This window comes from Tursiops truncatus, chromosome 18, assembly GCF_011762595.2.
Source record: "Tursiops truncatus isolate mTurTru1 chromosome 18, mTurTru1.mat.Y, whole genome shotgun sequence".
Taxonomy (NCBI): Eukaryota; Metazoa; Chordata; class Mammalia; order Artiodactyla; family Delphinidae; genus Tursiops; species Tursiops truncatus.
Genome location: NC_047051.1, coordinates 18,069,412 through 18,085,425, shown reverse-complemented (window position 1 = coordinate 18,085,425; position 16,014 = coordinate 18,069,412). Strand labels below are relative to the sequence as shown.

The following is a 16,014-nucleotide window of genomic DNA, read 5'->3' as shown; positions in this document are numbered from 1 at the left end:
AGTAAATAAATAAAAGAAGCCTAGAGATTACTCTGCTGTTTGTTACTTCAAATTAGTAGTTCTGTAAATCTGGAATCTTATTTCCTATTTTTAAAGAAACAATAAATAGAAATTATCCCAAAACCCTAAAGGGTATTAAGAGCCTACTATCTTCTTAAGATTATACTCAAAGAGTTCTGGTATAACTGAAGAAGTTCAGAATTTGTAAGGGTAGAACTTAGAATAACTATAAGGCTGATTTTTTAAAAGTCACTTTAAAATTAGACTTTATATCAATCTGTGATGGAGTCTAAGGCACAAAATAAAGAAAAGGCATTTAATACATAATTAAACAGATTGTCTGCATATGAATGTATGTTTACATTTGATTCCTACTAAATACCATTTTTTAAGATGCATACAAAGAAATCACAAAAAGTGACCTTATATTAGGCCACAAAGACATCAGTAAATTTTCAAAGGAGAAATAGTGCAAACTTCATTCTGTAAATACAACACAATAAAACTAGAAGTTATTTTTAAATTTTTCAGAAGATAAGCAAACTGTTCTTTAAAAATACCCTATTAATACGTGAAAATTAAAAAAGAACATTCTTTCAAAAATTATTTGGACAGAGAATTAAAAGTACAATTATAGGGACTTCTGTTTCAGACTATGATGGAGTAACAGGGACTAGATTTACTCTTCTATCTTACATAATTAAAAAACTGGACAGAATTAATAAAACAATGGTTTTCAGACACTGGACACCAGGCAGCTCAGCCCAGTAATCCCTAAGAGAAAGGAAACAAACAAAGGTAAGCTTCACAATTGTCCCAGTTTGCAGAGCAGGAAGGGGAACCCAAGCAGAGCATGGCAGTCTCCCTGAGTTCAAAAGACAGAGTTGATAATTCAAGAAGGCCAATGTGGCTAAAATTCACAGGGCAAAATACCAGAGAGGGAGAGCTACAAAGAGAGCCCCAGAGATCTGCAAAAAGTTCCCCTCAAATCTTCACTGAGAACTGATCAGTGCACGTCCATGAGAAAACTCTCCAAGGCCAAGGAAAGAACCACTGGAAAGAAGCAGGCTGAAGAATTCCCACTACACACACAGGCTGAGAATAAATAGGTCATGTTCCCAACAGTCAGAATAAAGAAATCTCATAATAAATGGGAGATTGGGTTGAGTACTCAGAAAAATATTGCCTCAGTAGCAGGACCAAATTAGTCCTAAAGGTTGTTCTGGTCCCCCCCAATAGAGGTTACAAGAGAGCTTGAAAGGATCAAATTGTTTCCAAATAACTTAAGTGTATCCTAGAGAAGAATTAAAAATTTTTAGGAATCTAGCACACTACAACATAGAATCCACATGTCTAGCATCCAGTCAAAAAGTACCAGGCATGCCAAAAGCAGGAAAACACATGCATAATAAGGAGAAAAACTTAATAGAAAATAGCTCAGAAATGACACAAGTAACAGCATTAGTACAAAAAGACATTAAAACAGCTATTACAAATATACTCCATAAGTTTAAGAAAGTATAAAAAAGCATAAGTATTGTTAAGGAGAGCCCTGGAATATATTAAAAAGACACAAATCAAATTTCTAAATATTAAAACTACAATTCTGAGATAAAAATTACACTAAATAGGATGAACAGATTAGACACTGCAGAAGAAATAATTAGTAAACTTGAAGACAAAACAGAAGTTATCAAAATGAAACACTGAGGGCTTCCCTGGTGGCGCAGTGGTTGGGAGTCCGCCTGCCGATGCAGGGGACATGGGTTCGTGCCCTGGTATGGGAGGATCCCGCATGCCACGGAGCGGCTGGGCCCGTGGGCAATGGCCGCTGGGCCTGCGCGTCCAGAGCCTGTGCTCCGCAACGGGGAGAGGCCACAACAGTGAGAGGTCCGCGTACTGCAAAAAAAAAAAAAAAAAAAAAGAAACACTGAGGGAAAAAAAAGACCAAAAAAAAAAAATTAACGAGCATTCCTAACTATGGGAAAACTTCAAGCAGCCTAATGTATGCATTGTTTGAGTCCTAAAAGGAGAGCAGAGAAAAGGGGAAACAGAAAACAATGTTTGAAGAAATAATGACCAAAAATTTTCTAATTTAATGAAAACTAAACTGAGAGAAATGAAAGAAGAAAAATACAAATCTACTACTATAGTCCAAGATATAAATACTCTTCTTTCAATAATTCATAGAAAACGTAGAAAATCAGTAAGTATATAAAAGACTTGAACAGCACTAAAACCAATTTGATCTGATATATATCAAACATACAAACATAGAAAATATGTTCTCTGATCACATTAACTTAGAAATCAATAATAAAAGATATGAGAAATTCCCAAACATTTGGAAACTAAATAGCACACTACTAAGTAATCTATTGGTCAAAGAAGAAATAAAAGCAGAAATTAGAAATTATTTGGGGGAATTCCCTGGCAGTCCAGTGATTAGGACTGGGCACTTTCATTGCCATAGACCCAAGTTCGATCCCTGGTCAGGGAACTAAGATCCTGCAATCCATGCAGCATGGCCAAAAATTAAAAAGGAAAAGAAAAGAAATTACTTTTAACTGAATGAAAAGGAAAACCTAACAACAAAATCTGTGGGATGCAGGTAAAGAAGTATTTAGAGAGATGTGTTTAACATTAAGCACTTATATTAGAAAAGAAAGCATGCCTCAAGCTAATGACCTCAGCTTCCACCTGAAGAAACTAGAGGCGTTAAGCCCAAAGCAAGCAGAACCAAGAAAATAATAAAGAGCAGAAATCAATAAAGTTAGAAACAGAAAAACAATGAAAAAAATCAATGAAACAGAACCCGATTATTTGAAAAGATCAATAAAATTGCTCAACATCTTACAAGACTGACAAAGAAAAAAAGACAAAAATATCACTATCAGGAATGAAACATTAAACCATAAAAAAGCTATGAGAAAATGCTGATATTTATTTGATCTCTGGGTAAGATAGTTTTTTCAGACCAGGTCTATTTAAGAATAATGTTTTAATTTGTTAAGCCCTCCCTCCTCTTCCTTTTTAAAAACTGATTCTGGACTTTTCAAAAGACCAAGAGAATTCTGTTACAGAAACTTTTGAGAATGTGTTTTGTGGTGCCATTTAACTTGTTCTTCTATCCCCTGTATTTCCTATAAAAAGGAAGTTAGCTCTGAAAGCATAATAAAACATAAACATTTTTTACAAGATAAGTTCATAATGAATCACACCAAGAGGCAACAGTCTCATTGTCCCACTATTAGTGATCTATGTTTGATGACTGAGTTAGGGTAATAATAGCACATTTCTTTATTGAAAAGACATTTCCCTTTTTGACTAGCTAGTAGGGTATAGACTGATATTTTTTTCAACCTGCAAATATGCAATTCTCTCTCAGTGCTTCCTCCAATGATTTTAGTATTCATTGGTGATCCTTCCCTAAATCAATTACTTCACCAGGGTTGCAAACCGGTAATTTTAAAAATTCTATTCTTTCTATGTATATTGGCTGGCACTGTTTTGTAGAGAAGAGCTTCTCCTCAACTATACTTCTAATTGTTTAATTCTCTTTATTTAATTACCAATTTTGAGAGTAGGAAGCTAGTAATATTCACTTCCAATGGTGGCAAAGAGAGATACGTTTTTTTGGTGGGGGAAGTCTTTCTCTTCTCTTGAATATCACTATAGGTTCACAAATTTTTACAAATTCAATGTTTCAATCAATTACAGGCATTATTCTTTTTGGTGCTGTCCTTGTAGCCTGGGTTGTCCCCCAAAAGCAGGGTCTGAAGCAAAAGCCTCATGTAATATTATTTTAATAAGAAATCCAATCACAATGAGCAGGAATGAGGAAATAGGGGAATAAAACAAAGAAGGAATATGTCAGCCAATATGACAATGCATCATCAAGCTGGCCACTTGTTAAATCTATCAGACTGAAACTCTTAGAAGCTATATGAACTGCATTTCAGGATCACCCCTAGGGTTCGGGGGTGGGAGGGTGGGAAAGGAAGAGGAAGAATTTATCTACTGGTTCTCATCTTGGATTGATCAAAGTCTTTCCCCAAAGGGAACTAACTCCCCTACACTTGAGTTTAACTCCTCTATTCTTCCCGGTTGCACATGTGTGGGTCTGGGCACTGAGTGGACCCCAGAGCAGTGGCCACATGGAAGCCCTGCGACACGTAGCAAAGGGCTTGCAGAATGACAGGAGATGAAGCTATAGTTATGCCTGCATGAGGGTTTGCATAGAGGTGAAATGAGACAAGTGAGTCCTAGAGGATCTGCAATGGTATATAAGAGGTATCTAAAACAATTGCTAAAACTTCCACAAATTAGGCCAGCGGGAGTCCTTTCAAGATAGCTCATACAACCTTCTGATACAGTTTCAATAATCCTTGAACTTTCATTGCTTTCTTGTTCAACACAATGGTGCAGGCTCACCTTGTATTTACTTTCTCCCAGATTTGGGCCATTTCTCCAGAGAGAAGTTTTCCAAATGTGAGGAACAGTGCACTTACCCTTGCTCAAAAGTGTTTACTTACTGCATCCAGCTCCAAGATCTCTGTTGGTTTTATGCTTTTTAATCAAATTTGAAGTAGCTCCTTATGGTCTAGCATTCTATGGCTCAATTATAAATTTACTCCCCCACCCACCCAGGACATCTAATAAACAAGGCAAAAGGAACACAGGATACCAGGAATAAATACTCCCACATGAAAAAGGGTAAGTGAGGAAACATTAATCTATAATATGTATGATATTTTGCTGGACAGGAAGAGCAAGCTTCCCTGCCTGGGGATGAGTTCCTTAGCTACCAAACTGGTTGCCCCTGGTTCTAATCTCTCTAATCCCTGGGAGAATCCTCCCTATCAATTGTCCTCCAACGTCACATTTGAGAGGGTCATTGTGGATGGTTCATGACTGACAACTTTCCTGCTGAAGCCAGTCTACCTGTTTGGGGGCCAGATTTAGGGGTCTGGGAGTTGCCAAGGGATGACAGAACTTTATTTCTCAGGCTTGAATTTCTTTGACAATACAACAGTCTTGGATTATCATTTGGCTTTTAATCACTTTGCCTTTTGTCTTCTACTCATCAAAGCCAAAAACTGTTGAATCTGTTGTGATTTTTGTCTCTAACCAGCTTCCTTGGTCTGCCCATTACTCAAGCCCCCAGGTTAAAATGCTTCCTTCTTGGTCTCTTCTTCCAAAAAAATGGGAGAACTTCCCCTTACACCCAGGCTGCATCCTATTAGATTGCTCTGTATTCCGGGGTTGACTGCCCCACAAGGCAGAAGTAGAAAAAGATGCTTGGGTTTTCAGGCTTCTCCTAGATTCTAATCATATCTTTCTCACACTTTGTGCCTCCCTACTTTTGCTCAAACTAATTTAGCTCATGGCTGTGATCACACTGGAGAGACAAATACGCAGGCATAATGCTTAGGAAGTTCTTAGGCTCTCAGGTTCTGTATATGCCTTTTTAGTTATCCTTTTCCATATGAGCTCATTATCTCTTACTCAGAATCCTTTGACTCAAATTCTACCCAGGTGGAGCTCTGCAAAATCACATGTTGCTCCACTTGAATGATTATGATTCATTTCATTAACCTGTGACTTTGCTTATTTACAATATCATTATCATGAGGAGGGTGGCTTAAAATCTGGCAACTGGAAGTGATGTCTGGAAGGTCTTAAATAGACTTTCTCCCCCTCACCCCGCCTTTTTTTTCTACTTTACTCATATCATTGGGTCATTCAGCATTTTTTTTTTTCATTCAGCATTTTTTATTGCAAGAAGGCAGAAATTTTATAGCCTCCTTTTACCCTTACCTTGCGTGCATTTTCTTAAAGACCTCTTAGCCTAGTACACTCATTTATTACTTAAATAAATTCCTATTTATCAGTTCTATCCATCACTCCACTTCCCATGGTCCACTTCAATATTTAACTCCCTATAGAAAGGGGTCAGCCTCTATTTCCCCCACATTCTTCTCTCCTGATCAATAACACTGTAGTTACCTAAATAGATAATAAAGTTTGTTTTTGTGTTTGCTTTAATTATACTTCTAAGATTGGTGAGGGTAAAATAAAACAAGAACTCTAGTACTTTAACACAGAGTGTAAATTAACATAACTTTTTCCTGTAGGGATATTAACAATAAGTTGCAAAAGGCTTAAAATATTCATATTCCTTTTTATTTAGTAATTCAATGTCTACAAATTTATTCTAAGAATAAGTATGCAAGGAAGAATATACAGGGATATTTATTACACTACTTATAGCAAAAAAACCCCAAAACTAAAGTCCAAAGTATGTGATTGATTATAATCATTGGGGTCCACGTGGCATGGGCATTGGCCAACCAAAGCAGATGTCCAAACAACCAGCATAGTTGCAGGCCATTCCGCATGCCTACTGAATATTGAGCAGGGTTCATTCATTAATACAGAATAACATGGTCAAGTTGTTTAAGAACATTTAAAGAAATGGGGATATATTTATTGCATAATATCAAGTTTAAAAATTCCAAGATGCTAAACTTAGTAAAGAATATGAGCCCCCAATTTTTGTTCTATTTTTTAAATAAATATTTCCTTCTATTTGGACATGGAAACAATACCAAAGGTTAACATTAGTTGGAACACCAGTGGTTACATTCATACATTCTTGTGTTTTCCAAATGTTCTAAAATTAACATGTACAGTCAGTTTTGCTACAAAATGAGGTAAGTGTTCCTAAAAATCTCCATGCTATGCAATATCATGCAATAAGAACCACAGGAATTCTGGGGAAAACCGGGTTGGAGCTCAATACTCAAAAATTTCATCAGAGACATATTTTTTCTCTTAAAGTAGGAACCTAATAAAAATAGTAGCACACTTTTACACGTTAAATGGTTTAAAAAAATACATAAATACCACAATAAATATGGTACTTTTTCTTGAAAAAGACCTGACATTTTGCTTATGGCGGTGGATGTTAGGAGACTTATAGCTTGTGAATTATTTCAAAATAGTGGAAATAAGATTATCTGAAATCAGCTGGAGAGTTGTAACACCAAACATGGATGAATGTGACTCATATAACATGTGGTACACAGAGACAGCTGGTACATGCTTGAGGTGTGTGCATGTCTATGTTTTGCGCATTTCTCCATGGTTTATGTTTTGTGCATTTCTCCATGGCTTGGTTCAGCTCGGTGGTTTTCTGCATTCGTAAAACTGTACAAAAGCAAATGAGAAATCTGCATTATGCTCAAATGTTTCCTAATATATCAATCATATTGGAACAAATTTGTGTTTTCAAAACAAGTGTTAAAAGCAGAAATGACTCTTTTACCACTGTAAAATATATGTATATGTTGAGTATGCTAACAAGTACTGTGAACCTATTGTTGTAATTTTGCTAATTTGGGTAACTACAGATTTTTTTTTTTAAGTGGTATTTACCTCTTACTCTCGCTGTTTTTTTAAACATCTTTATTGGAGTATAATTGCTTTACAGTGTTGTTTTAGTTTCTGCTGTATAACAAAGTGAATCAGCTATATGCATATGTATATCCCCATATCCTCTCCCTCTTTCGTCTCCCTCCCACCCTCCTTATCCCACCCCTCTAGGTAGTCGCAAAGCACCAAGCTGATCTCCCTGTGCCATGCAGCTGCTTTCCACTAGCTATCTGTTTTACATCTGGCAGTGTATATATGTCAATGTTACACTCTTACTTCGTCCCAGCTTACCCTTCCCCTCCCCATGTCCTCAAGTCCATTCTCCATGTCTGTTCTTTATTCCTGTCCTGCCCCTAGGTTCACGAGAACCTTTTTTTTTTTTTTTTTAGATTCCATATATATGTGTTAGCATACGGTATTTGTTTTTCTCTTTCTGACTTACTTCACTCTGTATTACAGACTCTAGGTCCATCCACCTCACTACAAATAACTCAATTTTGTTTCTTTTTATGGCTGAGTAATATTCCATTGTATATATGTGCCACATCTTCTTTAGCCATTCATCTGTCGATGGACACTTAGGTTGCTTCCATTCACTGTTTTTTTCTCCTCGCTTCTCATCTATGCTTTTGTTTCTCTATTTTTCTCTCTTCCTAAAGATTACAGTATAGGTACAAAATACCACAGCTACAACTTCAGGTAGCCCAGGAATAACATTTGACTTTTCTTCAATAGTCTTATGCCAAAAAGGGAGACCCAAAGCAAAGAATCTATTTATTATCTTAGGAGTTTGTCATGCTATGCATGTACCATAGATAGCTCTAGTTCTTCTCATAATTCCCATTTCAGACAGAATTAACATCGTGGCCCTGGAACTTGCTTAAAGATACTCAAATTGCTTTCATAAAAGCAGAATACAGAAGAAATGCCAGAGGACAAATGCTTTAGAGGTGTCCAAGTTGCACTGAAATAGGGGTTAATTGATAGAATGAAAACACGTTTCCAATTGTCCATTAATTGCTAATCCTTGGCCAAATTTGGAAATCTTTAAAAGTTCTTAACTTCAGCAAGATAACAAAGCTTCTTCATTAGTCTGTTTTCTCTCTTATACTAACTCTGCTTCCATCTCCACCTTCTGCTTTTTTTAGGAAGGAGGAAGCTTGAATTACAAAATTTAGGTGACACCCCTGCCCATTGGCTGTATTTCCAAAATGTCAGAGCAATCTCTCAAAGCTGAGACCATCAATCTTTTTCTCACTTTCTAGCACTACTCTGGCCCCCTACTGGTACTGCACTGCAGTGGCAGCTGCAATATTTGGCCCTCAGCAGTAACATCTACTATGCCAGTCCAAGGAATGACTGCCTTGTTTCCCTAATGCCAAGATAAAATATATCTCTACATATATCTATTTAGTAATAAATAAATATAGACATATAGTCTCTGAAGGCCTTTATGTGATAAACTATTCTGAACACTCTTCTCATATCAAGTGCCTAGTTTCACAGTCCATAAAATCTTTGAAATTAGGCAGACCCAGATTTGAATGAAAACAGATTGTACGTAAGTAACATATCTTTAAATTGGAGATAACAGTATATACTCCAGGACTAGTTGTGAGCATCAAGTGAAATAATATACATACATGCCTGACTCAGTTAACTGTTAAATGTTAGACACTGCTCCACTCATAAAAAACAAACAACAACAACAAAAAAACTCTAGCATATATTAAAAGTACATCATCCAACTTGCAGTTGCTCTATCACTACTCCTGAATGGGGCAGATCCACTGGAGGAGTCACAAGCAGTTTGTAGTCAACCTCAATTACGAAACACTTAGTAGATGCAAAGTGCTATAGTAGGTGCTCCAGAGATACTCATAACCCACACACCAACAAGTCATTAACTATGTGTTTAAGGACTTTTAAATTTGTCTTATATACCAACTAGACCAAAAGAATTCCGTTAAAAGAATTTTGAGTGCAGCCTTTTTTTTTTTTTTTTGGCCACACCACGAGGCCTGTGGGATCTTAGTTCCCTGAGCAGGGACTGAACCCGGGCCCTCGGCAGTGAAATCACAGAGTCCTGACCACTGGACCGTCAGGGAATTCCCTGAATGCAGCATTTTTAAAAAGCATAGGATAGGAGTACAGAAACCCTGGAGTTTAGTCTAATTTACTCTAAGCAAAAGACAGAGTTGGGGTGGGGGCAAGGGAAACGGGACCCTTAACCATTTGATCTAAGTAAGAAAATTACAAGAAGTCTCAGAGGTTCCAGAAGCGGTGCAGGGATTCCAGAATATTTGTGAATTTGAGATTAATAGCGAATTATCAAGGAGATGCTCTATAACAATGCTTTATTTTACACTCGATTAATCCACATCTTTCATTCTAACAAACATTTTGAGGGTATTTTCTATGTGACACAAAGTAGTTTTCATAATGAACTTCAGTTAATACTGTCCATACTTTCAGGGTTGCTACTAGCTTATATGGTACTTTGGTAAAAGTCAGAAAAAGAGACAGGTGCAGTCAAGCAGGCGCATAGATTAACCAGCAGATAGCACCTTCATACAAAGAACAAGTACCCTTTTCACAGGCAGATGCAGCCCTGCACCAGCCTGGCACATAGTTTGATGTGACAGAAGTGGGGATGTGAGCTGGATTTCAGGCCCCACTCACTGCCCTGGCCAGGAGGCTTTGGGCAGTGGACAAGCCATACAACTAAATGCAATGGCCCTGAACACTTGACAATGGCAAGGCTCTGTTACAACTTTCTTATCACTTCAATGTATAGGATTCATTCATCCAACCATCTGAGGGAAATCTGCTCTTTGGGGGTACAGAGTAAAATAAGAAATTCATATTTTATTAGGGGATATAAGACATGTACTAAAAATAAATAGAGTATAAGGCAAAAAGTTATGAATTACCAATGAAAAGACTAATGAAATACCAAAATATTCAGAAGAGCCAAAAAAACATACCTTGAGGAATCACAGGTTTCATAGAAAAGGTGCACTGAACTCAATTTTGAATGATGGGTATGATTTGGTCACATGGAGATAAGAACACAGTATTAGGAAGTACAAGATATAAATAACAAGCAATAATTTAGCTTATCAGAAGCAAATGCTATGTGAATGACACTAAAAAAAACTGAAAAAAAAACAGGTTGGGATCAGATTATGAAGAGCTTTAATACTAGGTTAATGAGTTTAACTGTTAATTTGTGGGCAAAAGGGAGCCATGATGTAATCAAACTCTCTTTCATGAATATGAATGTGGCAGTGTGTAAGAAGAATCAAGAAGGCAGAGAGACAGGAGGAGATGAAATTAAAGGCAATTGCACTAGTCTAGGATGGCAATGAAAGTAACTAGGCAGTCTACCTATCAGAGACAATAGGTTTGGCAACTGAATAAATGTAGATGGTAATTGAGAGAAGAGACAATATGATGAGTTTCCATGCCTGTGTGAAAGAGTAGATGGGTAATATTTTCAAAATAAATAAGGACCAACGAAGGAAAAACAAATTTTTGCAAAATAACCAGTTGCTTGATATGTAACAAGTTTGAGGTGCCAGCAAGACTTCTGGATATAGATGCCTACAGAGGCAGTTGAACACATAGCATAGAACTTGGAGAGAAAACAGAGCCAGAGATATATTGGGGGTCACTCATTCTGCCAGTGCAATATGAGAGACCAAAAAGAAAGCCAAGAACAAACCTTTAAGGAACGTCTATAAGTTGTGATAGAAAAAACTGACTAAAGAAACAGTAGTTAGAGAAGGACAGGAGAACCAGAAAAGTATACTATCACTATGAACAAAAAGGAGAACATCAAGAATATGAAGGGTGCAACAATATGGAATACTGTAGAGCAGTGATGAGCATCCTGCCTAAACCTGTAATCTAATTTCTAAGGCCCTCTTTCAATTCTTACAAACCAAAGGTATTAGGGGAAATAGGTATATTCAGAGAACCACTTAGGACAAGGAAAAGGACCTTTAAGAATTCATATTCCCCTAAAATCCTAAAGACATAGGCTGATAGAGAGGCCAAAGCCAGGCTGGGATCACCAGAGCATACGGTACTACAGCAAAGCATAAAGCAGGCAGAGGACTCCAAGCCAGTCCTCCTGGGAAATTGGTAATATTCGTTCTGATCCAGGTAGCATGGCTCAACTGACTTGCCTTGAACACTGGATGAGAGGTTGGAGTAGTAGTCCCTGACACACAACAAATATTCCAGGGCAAAATTAGGATTGTAAGAGGTTAGGAATGAGGTAACGGAGGCATGAGCATATATTACTGTTTCCAAGTGTTTTGATAAGGAACAGAAGGAGAGCTTGAAGGACTAATGAAAGGTATTTTTGTTGCTTGCTTGCTTGCTTTTTTTTTTTTAAACTCTCAGTAGATTGGGTGGAACAGATATCAGAAAGATGCAAGATAAGAGGATAATTAGTGAGGCAAGAGTCTTAAGCCCACAACGGAATATGGGATCAAGAACATAAGTGGAAAGTTTAACCCCCAAGAAGAATGATATATATATTTCTAAAATGAAAAAGGAAGAGAAAGTATGAGTAAAATAAACTGTCCAGGTAAAGAGAAATAAAGTTAGAAAGCACATGATTGTTTCCATTTTCTCAGAAAAGAAGAACTCAAGATCATCTGAAGAGAATGAGAGTGGAGTAATAGAATGTGCATTTGAGCAGAGTGAAAATTGATGTTATCAAAAATCATATAGGGACTTCCCTGGTGGCACAGTGGTTAAGAATCCGCCTGCCAATGCAGGGGACATGGGTTCAGTCCCTGGTTGGGAAGATGCCACATGTCACGGAACAACTAAACCCATGTGCCACAGACACTGAGCCTGTGCTCTAGAGCCCAAGAGCCACAACTACTGAAGCCCGCGCACCTAGAGCCCGTGTTCTGCAACAAGAGAAGCCACTGCAGTGAGAAGCCTGCACACCACAATGAAGAGTAGCCCCCACTCGCCGCAACTAGAGAAAGCCTGAGCACAGCAACGAAGACTCAACACAGCCAAAAACAAAATAAATTAAATAAATAAATAAAGAAAAAGGAAATAAAAAGAATCCGCCTGCCAATGCAGGGGACACGGGTTCAATCCCTGGTCGGGAAGATCCCACATGCTGCTGAGCAACTAAGCCTGTGCACCACAACTACTGAGCCTGCGCTCTAGAGCCTGTGAGCCACAACTACTGAAGCCCGAGCACCTAGAGCCCATGCTCCGGAACCACAACAAGAGAAGCCACCACAATGAGAAGCCTGCGCACCGCAAATGAAGAGTAGCTCCCGCTCGCTGCAACTAGAGAAAGCCTGCACAGCAATGAAGACCCAACAGAGACAAAAATGAATAAATAAATAATAAGTTAATTTAAAAAAAAAAGAAATGAAGGGGTACCAAAATAAATAAATAAATAATAATTTTAAAAAATCATATAAATGTAGTAAGAAGAAAAGCTAAAGGCTATAACTTGCATACATCAAATTCTAAGCTCAATAGTTACAATTCCACTTACAATTGCAGCACAAACAATAACCAGGTGAAATACATGCTATGGTATTCCTCCAACTTCCCAATTCAAGGAAAAACAAAGAATGAGGTAAGAAAGAAATCATGGAATCCTCAGATACAATATATCAATACAATATCATCATAACCAACAAAAATGGGCTTAGTGCTATAACCATAGTCAGATGGTAATGACTCTCTTATTTCCCTGCCCTTCTTTGATGGATCTATTTTCTGTTTTTTTCCACAGTTGATACTTGTATGAAAAGTTCTTCCTTGAATCAATTAAGAACACAACATAGCTTTTAATGAAAGAACAACTCTCATCCTATCAAGAACTGACACATGTTCGTTCTCTTTTTATAAAGTACGTCATCTTCCAATTTTCTGAGTTTTTACAAACTTTCACTTTGCTACAAATTATTGAAATCAGAGCTATACAAAAAATTTTATGTTGGAAAATCATATTATTTCTGTTATAACTCTTTAAAAGTACAATTTGTAAGCTGGTGCTTTAGAACCAGGAAGGAAAACAGGATCTAAAAAGAACACAGAAAGGACAAAGAGAGAATTAGGTTGAATAAAGGGACAGAAGACCTTGAGTTATAAATTATTCAGTTTAAAATGTCCTGGGAGGGAGAAGCGAGAGGAGGCGTTGGCGGCGGCACTAGGGGGGCGCGGGGGTGGGGTGCGAGAGTGAGTGAGCAGCTGAGTGAGTTTATCCCTATGGTTGGTGAGAGGCCCGGGGCCTACCTCCGAGGAGCGGGGTCGCAGCGCCAGCTAGCAACGGGCACCTCCCGGGCCCCGGCCCGGCGTCGGCTCAGTTGTGAGGAGGAGGGGAAGCGAGTGTCCGGCCCCAGTCATGGAGGGCATGGACGTGAACCTGGACCCCGAGCTGATGCAGAAGTTCAGCTGCCTGGGCACCACCGTCAAGGACGTGCTCATCTCTGAGTTCCAGCGGTTGCTCGGCTTCCAGCTCAACTCGGCCGTCTGCGCCCTCTTCCTGGACATGACCAACTGGAACCTACAAGCAGCAACTGGCGCCTATTATGACTTTGAGAGCCCAAACATCAGTGAGCCCTCTATGTCCTTTGTTGAAGATGTCACCATAGGAGAAGGGGAGTTGATACCTCCTGATACTCAATTTATAAAAACATGGCAGATCCAAAATTCTGGGGCAGAGGCCTGGCCTCCAGGGGTTTGTCTTAAAAAAACCCCTGAAAGACCAATTTGGACATGTGAACATGGTAATGGTGAGATCGCTAGAGCCCCAAGTGATTGCAGATGTCAGCGTCCAGATGTGCAACCCCAGCAGAGCAGGAATGTATCAGGAACAGTGACAGATGTGCACTGCTACAGGACTCTACTATGTAGATGTCATCTGGGTCATTCTCAGTGTGGAGGTGGGTGGACTTTTAGGAGTAACACAGCAGCTGTCATCTTTTGAAACGGAGTTCAACACACAGCCACATCACAGGGTAGAAGAAACTTCAACCCGTTTGCCTCTCCCCAAAAGAACCAACAATCAGATGAAAACAACTTAAAAGACTCTGGGGGTTCCAGGTTCGACTCAATCAGCAAAAACACATGGTCTCCCGCTCCTGACCAAACCGAGCAAGATGAGAATAGACTCTCACAGAACTCTGTAAATCTCTCCCCCAGCAGTCACGCAAACAACTTATCAGTAGTGACTTACAGTAAGGAATCTCCTCTACCCTAGGAGATGGCCATGAGAGAGCTCTGTCTGCCAGCATCTCACCTGGATTCTAGCACACTTGCTATTACATGAGATCTTGGGGGCTAGAATTTCAAATAGCGAATAGCCTTTTCTGAAGTCTTTAATGAAAGGAAAGTCAAACTCAACCAACATCCTTCATCTCATTGTAGGACTTTAAATAATATGTTTTCATTCACAAAAAAATAATAATAAAATAAAATGTCACGGGAAACTAGTCTCAAAGTATCTCTTTCTACAGTTTGAAGATTGTTGATAATGGAAAGTACTTTTTGACAAGATATTTAATTTTCAGACTCAAAGACATTGACAGCAAACAACACATAGAATTATAATAAAACATATTCACTGAATGGAAAAATCTCTATGGAATTAGTTCAGTAACTACAGTTGGATTTCATTATCTTTATAAAACACATTTTACCATAACTCTGAAGACTTATAAAACATGATCTAGAATAGGAGAAATGATTATAATCTATTAATAAATACTGACCACAGAAAAATACCCTTAATAAATGCAAACACAGAATGGTATCTCGTTTTACAAATAAAATATGAACTAGTGTACTTTTCTTGCTATATTAATTCTTTAAAAATATATCTTTTAGGGCTTCCCTGGTGGCGCAGTGGTTGAGAGTCCGCCTGCAGATGCAGGGGACACGGGTTCGTGCCCTGGTCTGAGAGGATCCCACATGCCACGGAGCGGCTGGGCCCGTGAGCCATGGCCGCTAAGCCTGCACGTCTGGAGCCTGTGCTCCGCAACGGGAGGGAGAGGCCACAATAGTGAGAGGCCCGCGTACCGCAAAAAAAAAAAAAAAAAAATTTATATATACATTATATCTTTTAGCCTTTTGATTTCAAAATAAATGCTCACTGTAAAAAAAAAAAAAAAAAACAATGAACTTTTAATTTTATATGCTTCTCTATTGTTTGAAAATCCCCTCCCTTCCTCTTCTCTAATTACACTCCCCAAGGTTAACTACTAATAATAGTTTAGTTTTATTCTTCCTGACATTTGTTTCCAGGCAAACACAGACAGACATACATGTTGTTCGAGTATACATACAACTTTTAAAACATGGGATCATACCACACATACTGTTTTATAAGTTATTTGTTTTTCTTAATAGTAGATCCTGGATTTCTTTACATGCCAGATTTGATAGATAAACTTCATTCTTTGGGCCTCTCACCGTTGTGGCCTCTCCTGTTGCAGAGCACAGGCTCCGGATGCACAGGCTCAGTGGCCATGGCTCACAGGCCCAGCCGCTCCGCGGCATGTGGGATCCTCCCTGACCGGGACA

The 16,014-nt window shown here is 38.4% G+C and overlaps 1 protein-coding gene and 1 non-coding gene across 9 annotated transcripts in view; one reads left to right on the top strand and one right to left on the bottom strand.

The window, feature by feature from the left end:
• The window catches only part of CAB39L (calcium binding protein 39 like), a 100,310-nt gene that overhangs the window by 63,949 nt on the left and 20,347 nt on the right, over nt 1-16,014 (bottom strand). The window lies entirely within an intron of this gene.
• On the top strand, nt 13,835-14,692 carry LOC101320217 (protein ILRUN). Its single transcript, XR_002176639.2, has one exon. It is a non-coding gene; the product is annotated as a protein ILRUN (transcript).